This window comes from Scyliorhinus torazame, chromosome 3, assembly GCF_047496885.1.
Source record: "Scyliorhinus torazame isolate Kashiwa2021f chromosome 3, sScyTor2.1, whole genome shotgun sequence".
Lineage (NCBI taxonomy): Eukaryota > Metazoa > Chordata > Chondrichthyes > Carcharhiniformes > Scyliorhinidae > Scyliorhinus > Scyliorhinus torazame.
In genome coordinates, this window is record NC_092709.1 from 265,636,002 (window position 1) to 265,643,069 (window position 7,068).

A 7,068-nucleotide genomic window follows, 5' to 3' on the forward strand; every position below is an offset into this window, starting at 1 on the left:
AATGAAGCTGCATTAGGGTGGAAGATATTTTTTTTTATATGCTTGTTTTTAAAATGGAAGATTTATCAGGAATAGATATAATTTGGACACAAGAAGTCTTTTTTTTTTAAACCGTTGTAGTCCATTTCCTCTTCATTTTTATCTTGTGGAGAAATTGTAAATATGTTTAAGGATTTCAATGAATTTTTGTCACCAGCAGACACATGAACTCAAGCCACGTTACCCATACCCACTGCCTGGCATCATCCAGGCCCTGCCTAGTTTTCTACTTCGAACCACAGAATTCTTACCGTGCAGAAGGAGGCCATTTGGCCATTAAGTCTGCTCTGACCCTCTGAAACAGCTACCTAGGTCCACTTCCCCGCCCAATCCCCGTAACCCCACCTAGCATGACCAATCCACCTAACTTGAACATCTTTGGACTGGGAGGAAACCAGAGAACCTGGAGGAAACCCACACAGACACAGGGAGAACATGCAAACTCCACACAGTCACCCAAGGCTGGAATTAAATCCGGATCCCTGGTGCTGTGAGACAGCAGTGCTAACCACTGTGCTGCCTTAGCTTAATAAAAGCTTCTAAACATTTGTTCATAAGATTAGACTTATTCATAATAACATCAAATGTGAAATGTAATCCCTCACATTTATTACTAACTATCATGCCTTTCTCTCAATGGGGTGAAAGCTTTAACTGATGAGTGACATTCTTACAATGACAGTAAATCTGGTTACAACAAAAGCTGATTGTCTCTTTTTTATTGTGTATTGTCTGAGCTAGATTACTAACTTTATAATTAGAACCTGGCGGTGCACAGGAACTTAATAAGCTTATTTGTCACTCATCCCTGGCAAAGCCAGCACAAGCACTTCGAAAAATTTGATAATACTGTAGGCTGCCAAAAGTCTGGGAACTGACTGGAATAGAGTATGAAAATATTGTGCAAACCGACTATAAAATCTTTTTGAAAAGGAAATCTGCCTGCCTCGGACTTTGGTCAGAGATATACACCAAACAGGTGGCAGGTGTTCTCGTGTCTTACCTAAATGTGATGCAAGCACAGCTCCGGTGGAGGGGGCGGTTATGTGCCTGCAACTCTTGGTTGCGAAGGGTGGAATCTAAAGAAAAGAAACTTGCATTTATATTGCGCCCTTCACAACCTCAGATATTACAAAATGTATTCCAGTGCCTTTGAAGTGTAGTCACTGTGTGGGGAAAAGAGAGAGAACACTGAAAACTTAATACAGGGAAGATAGATGAAATTAGTTTTTGCGGATGAGGTTTAGGAAGTAAAGATTAAATTATTTTATCTGTAGAAAATTGTAAGAGTTACAATCCATGCATGCATCTTTGGAGAAGTACCCATAATTTTAGCATGATGGAGGCTTCAAAAGCCTTTGTGTGGGATGTTGATTTCAGTAAGTACAGAGACCCCACTGGTTTTGACAGTACAGAGCTGCATCATTTGCCACTGGAGAGATTTAAAATTCCCCGGTTGGCTCGACTCAGGAGGAGACAGATTTCTGTTATTTCATACTTTTTGGCTACCAATGCAAAAAAGCTGTCATGAACTCCTACTATCATGCAAATTTGGGACTGTTTCTCTCTGTGCTCAGCAGCTTGGTCTAGTAATTTCTCAACAGTGGAAGGGAGTCAAACAGCAATATCAGCTAATGAGATAGGAGAACCAGTACTAGGAAACCCTCAGTGAATGTTTGATAAGAGATGGAGAGATTTCATTTGCCTTTTTTGTTTAACTGTGCTTATTATTCATTCACATGGGATTGACACCCATAACCCGATGAGAAAACGGTCTACGGAAATGTTAAAAGAATAAAGTTAGTTCGGGTTGAAAAACAGGCAAAGTTCTGAACTCTGCACTTTTCCAACTCTTTGCACATCCCAGGTTTAAATTGCTCCACCATTGGTGCACCTTCAGGGCCCTCTTTCCTCCTTCAAGATGCTCATGTGTCCTAATATATTCTTGGGTGGCTTCGTGTCAAATGTTGTTTCGTAACGTTCTCGTGGAGCACCGTGAAGCCTTTTATTACCTCAAAGGCGCTTCCTAAATGCGAGTTATAGCTGTTGAACCAAACTGACCTGATCATCTATTGCCATTCTTCAGCGATGGGCTGTGGAGAAGTTTAAATTTACAGGATGCATCCAGCAGGGAGTCCGAGCAATCTCGACTATCATTTTTCCGCGGACCAATCCCAACATTTCTGCTGGAGAGTTTGTGTGGCTGGATGAGCAACTAGCAAGCAGCAAAACCTGAGGGATGCACCGCTTACCTGAAACACTGCTTCTGTTCCCTTGTCCCTGTTATTCGGGTCCACTGATGCTTTTTCTCAAACACTCTTGATCTTTACCCATGTCGCCCCATGTTCACCCCAATTAATATTATTTCATCAGCGGCTGAGGTAAAAGGAGAGGAGGCGCTGCTGAACTTTCCCCGGCTCCTGCGGGCAGTTCTTGTTGGCAATGCCCAGCTTCGATGAGTCTCAAACTCCCTCTCACTCCCTTTTGGCTGCAGAGCGTGAGCAGCTCGCAGTCTCTCTCCCCCGACCGCTCCCGCCCCCACCCCGCTGATTGACAGCTCGCTCTGGGTGCTGTTTGCCCAGTGAGAGCTGGGGAGGGGGCGGGGCGGGACTGCAGACACCAAGTTGGGTTTGAATGGTTCACACCGCGGTGATGATCCAGAGGTGGGCAATCTAATCGCGATCTGTCAGGATCTGCAACAGCTTGTTCTGTTGATTGTAACTAACCGAATGACTATTAGCAAAAGTGCAGGGCAGCTGCATAGGCCACATACGCCTCTGGGCAATAAATAACAGCCAACCCATAATTTACTGTAACAGATCATCTTATTGAGGAAGACAAAAGCGCTTTAATGTGGCGGGGTCTCGTTTTTATTCAGAAATCATTGGATTTTTTACATAAGGATTAAGTTTTTATATTATCTATAATGATACACGTTTGGGGGAGGGGGGAGTTTAAGTGGACATTCAGAAATGATCAGCAGGAACTTAATCGACTGAGTCGGAATCCCCAGGCAGTGAGTGAACTGCAAAACCTGTCACTTCAGAAAACAACATGAAACAACGTGTGTTAGCTTTAAAATTGCATCTTCATTTGCTAAGTTGAGTGGGCTTCAGTTACAGCCTTATGTCGATAAATACAATTGAGCAACAGCCTCTCAGGGCATCGTTTCTAGTGCGAATAAACTTCATGTGTAACTTCTTTATGTTGCAATTATGCTTTAAAGGGCCGCTCGCAGACAGAAGATCCAGAAAGGACCGCAGATGAGTACTTGAAGAAAGGCTGTTGCCCTGGGAACAAATGGAGTATTGCAGGAAGTCAAAACGAGTCTTCAATAAAATGAACACCCTGCTTGCAGGAATTAAACATGCAGGGCAACAAAATATTGATTGGCGCCTCCTCTGACTAAATGATGGTTGTGGGATTTTTAAAAAATACTGTGATACATAAGTTGTGGTGAAATTTTGGTTTTACGAACCAAAGTTTTGAAAACGCAGCCCTTCTGGTGATATCTCTTTGTGCTTGATATGTCATGATACAGTTTTTGGACTGGAAGAAGGCCACAGTGGAATCCCCCTATTCTTCATGACATATATCAATGGTTTAGGTGTTGATGTAGAGGGCACATTTCCAAACTTGGAAGCATGAACTGAGAGGAGGATAGTGTAGAGCTTCGAAGGACATAGACAGGCTGCTGAAATGGGCAGACAACTAACTGGCAGATGAAATTTAATGCAGGGAAGTGTGAAGTGATTCGATATGGTAGGAAGATCACAGAGAGGCAATACAAAATAAACGGGACAATACGAAAGGGGCCTGGTAAACATGTTTCGGTGAGTCTAGCCGGGGTGAAAAGTTGGGGGAAGGAACCAAGGTTGGGGGAGGAGTTTACAAGAGGAAGTGGAGGGGAGGAGTCTGGGAAGGGGAGTGGGGGGTGTCTACAATTCATGGGTGTCATTCACGGTAATCTTTCGGGGATTGGATAGCGTTGAATATTAGGGGGGGGGGGACTATATATGTCAATGTTGACCATAGGTGATTCCTGATTTCTTTTTCTTTTTTCCTCCTTGGGAGGTTTTGTCTTATTTGATGCTTATATTGTCAGATGGGCCGTTGTTTGGGGGGGGGGGGGGGGATGGGATCGTTTTTATTAATAAGTGGATTGACATTGTATTCGTTGCAGTTTACAGTTTGTTGGTAGGGTGTAAATTCGGAAGAAAATGTGAAAATGGAGAATAAAAATATTTTTTTGAAAAGCAATCGGGGCATAGATTACCAAAGCATGGGTCTGGAGTACAAAAGCAAGGAAGTTAGGTTAAATCTGTATTATATACTGGTTTGGCCTCAACTGGCATACTGTATCCCACACTTTAGGAAGGATCGTACGAAGTCTTACAACACCCGGTTAAAGTCCAACAGGTTTGTTTCGATGTCACTAGCTTTCGGAGCGCTGCTCCTTCCTCAGGTGAATGAAGAGGTATGTTCCAGAAACACATATATAGACAGATTCAAAGATGCCAAACTATGCTTGGAATGCGACCATTAGCAGGTGATTAAAGCTTTACAGATCCAGAGATGGGGTAACCCCAGGTTAAAGAGGTGTGAATTGTGTCAAGCCAGGACAGTTGGTAGGATTTCGCAGGCCAGATGGTGGGGGATGAATGTAATGCAACATGAATCCCAGGTCCCGGTTGAGGCCGCACTCATGTGTGCGGAACTTGGCTATAAGTTTCTGCTCGGCGATTCTGCGTTGTCGCGCGTCCTGAAGGCCGCCTTGGAGAACGCTTACCTGGAGATCAGAGGCTGAATGCCCTTGACTGCTGAAGTGTTCCCCGACTGGAAGGGAACATTCCTGCCTGGTGATTGCTGCGCGATGTCCATTTATTCGTTGTCGCAGCGTCTGCATGGTCTCGCCAATGTACCACGCATTTAGGAAGGATATGAAGGCATTGAAGAGGGTATTGAAAAGATTCACGGGAATTATTCCAGGGGTGAGGAACTTTAGATTCATAAACAGATTGGACAAATTAGGATTGTTCTCTTTGAAGAGAAGGCCGAAAGGAGATTTGTTGAGGTTTTCAAAGTCATAGGGAACTTGACAAAGTAGATGGGGAGAAACTCTTCCCATTGGTAGAAAGATTGAGATACCGAGGGCACAGATATAAAGTTATTGGCAAAATAATTTTTGGTATTGTCATGTGAGAGTACCTTTAAGAAATGGGTGTTTTTTATAGAATAACTGTAGCGGGTGTACCTTTAAGAAATGGGTGTTTATTACTGCAGTGATGTCAGAGTGTGGGTGGAGCTGGGCTGTCTGTCAGCTTTTAGTTTCACTTTGAGAAAAAGCTTGGGTGCGTCTGTTTTTTTGGTTTCATTTCAATGTTGGAGCTGCAGTCAGCCACAGAAGGTGTAATGTTGTTCTCTCTGCCATGTAAAGACTATCCCTTGATCATTTGGTGAGTTCAGAGTCATAACTATCCTCAGTAGTGAATTTAAACTGGATGTGCTTCTGTTAAAAGGTTTTTTTATGATCATTCTTCTGGATGTTAAAAGGAAAGTAAGGATTACTTAGTGTTGTATTCTTTGGGGGCTGTATTTAAATTAATGGTTGCTAAGATGTTCACTGTATGTTTTAAAAAGGTTAACTTGCGTTCATAGAATAAACATTGTTTTGCTTTTTAAAATACTTTTTGATGTCTGCTGTACCACACCTGTAGAATGGGCCGTGTGCTCCCCATACCACAATCTATTAAAAGTTGTGGGTCAGGTGAACTCCATGATACACTTTGGAGTTCTCTAAACCCTGGCCCATAACAGTATCTTGAGGAAAAACATATTAATGCAGCAAGTGGTTAGGGTCTAGAATGCTGCCTCAGAGTGTGGTGGAGGTAGGCTCCATTATTTAATTCAAGAGGGAATTGGACAGTAGTGGGTTGTGACTTGGTCTCACCAGGAGGAGACAGCTTGTGATCCAGATGGGTGGGGGTCACTGGCGAGGCCTCAGCACCGAGAGGGGCAGAGAACCAGGAAGGGTTCCAAAGGCTGCGGTGCAGGTGTCCTCTGGTTGGGGTGAGCTCTGCTGGAAAAGAATAATGTTCAGGGCTCCAAGTCAGGGGATGGTGCTAGGTGAATTGCTCCTTCAGACAATCAGCACAACCATCATGAGCCAAATGGCCTACTGTGCTATTATGATTCTATGTTTGTTTTGGCCCTCCCAAACCTACTGGGTAAAATTCTCCATTTGAGAGACAAAGGGCGTGATTTAACAGAAATTAAACAGAGTCCCAAGTCGAGCTCGTTTAGCCGGGTGTTTCAACACGAGCTCCGCTCACCAGTACAGGAAGAGATCGGAATGCCATTTTTAAATAGTGCCTCAAACACGAGACCCCCCACCACAGCCTACGGACCCCCCCCCCCAAACGTGAGGAGTGGAGGGACACCCTTATCCCCAGCGTGAACCGCAGACCCAAGCCTGCCCTCCTCAACACTGCCTGGGAGGTTGTGGCAGAGGCAGTCAGCACTGCCAGTCTCACCAGGAGGAGACAGCTTGTGATCCAGATGGGTGGGGGTCACTGGCGAGGCCTCAGCTCCGAGAGGGGCAGAGAACCAGGGAGGGTTCCAAAGGCTGCGGTGCAGGTGTCCTCTGGTTGGGGTGAGCTCTGCTGATGCCCTGCTTTCTCTGTAATGGGGCAGCGCTTCTGAGGAGTGCCAACACCTGGTGGGCTCCTCTTGATGATACAGCTGGGTATGAGGCTGTCCAGATGGGTGGCCTGGATGGGCACCCAGATGACCAGAGGCCTTCTCAGCATTTAAGGGACACAGGCAGCACTCAGCAGTGTGAGCAGCCAGGAGCCTGTAAGTGGGACCAAAGGGGTGTGTTTAAAAGACGGATTGCAGCAATGGTGGTGTGAGCCAGGCCACCTCGATCCTGAGGGGGCACTCCAAGTCCACAGACCTGGCACCAAGTCACAACCCACTACTGCCCTTGACCTGAGCAGCGACCCCCACCACCCCACCCCACCCCCAGCA

General features: G+C 45.2%; 1 protein-coding gene across 1 annotated transcript in view; it reads right to left on the reverse strand.

The window, feature by feature from the left end:
• pdzd2 (PDZ domain containing 2) overlaps positions 1-2,505 on the reverse strand; it is an 809,599-nt gene extending 807,094 nt beyond the window's left edge. Inside the window, 1 exon segment of the mRNA XM_072497206.1 lies at positions 2,292-2,505. The gene's annotated coding sequence lies outside the window, so the exon portion shown is untranslated.
• Positions 2,506-7,068: the final 4,563 nt, after the last annotated feature.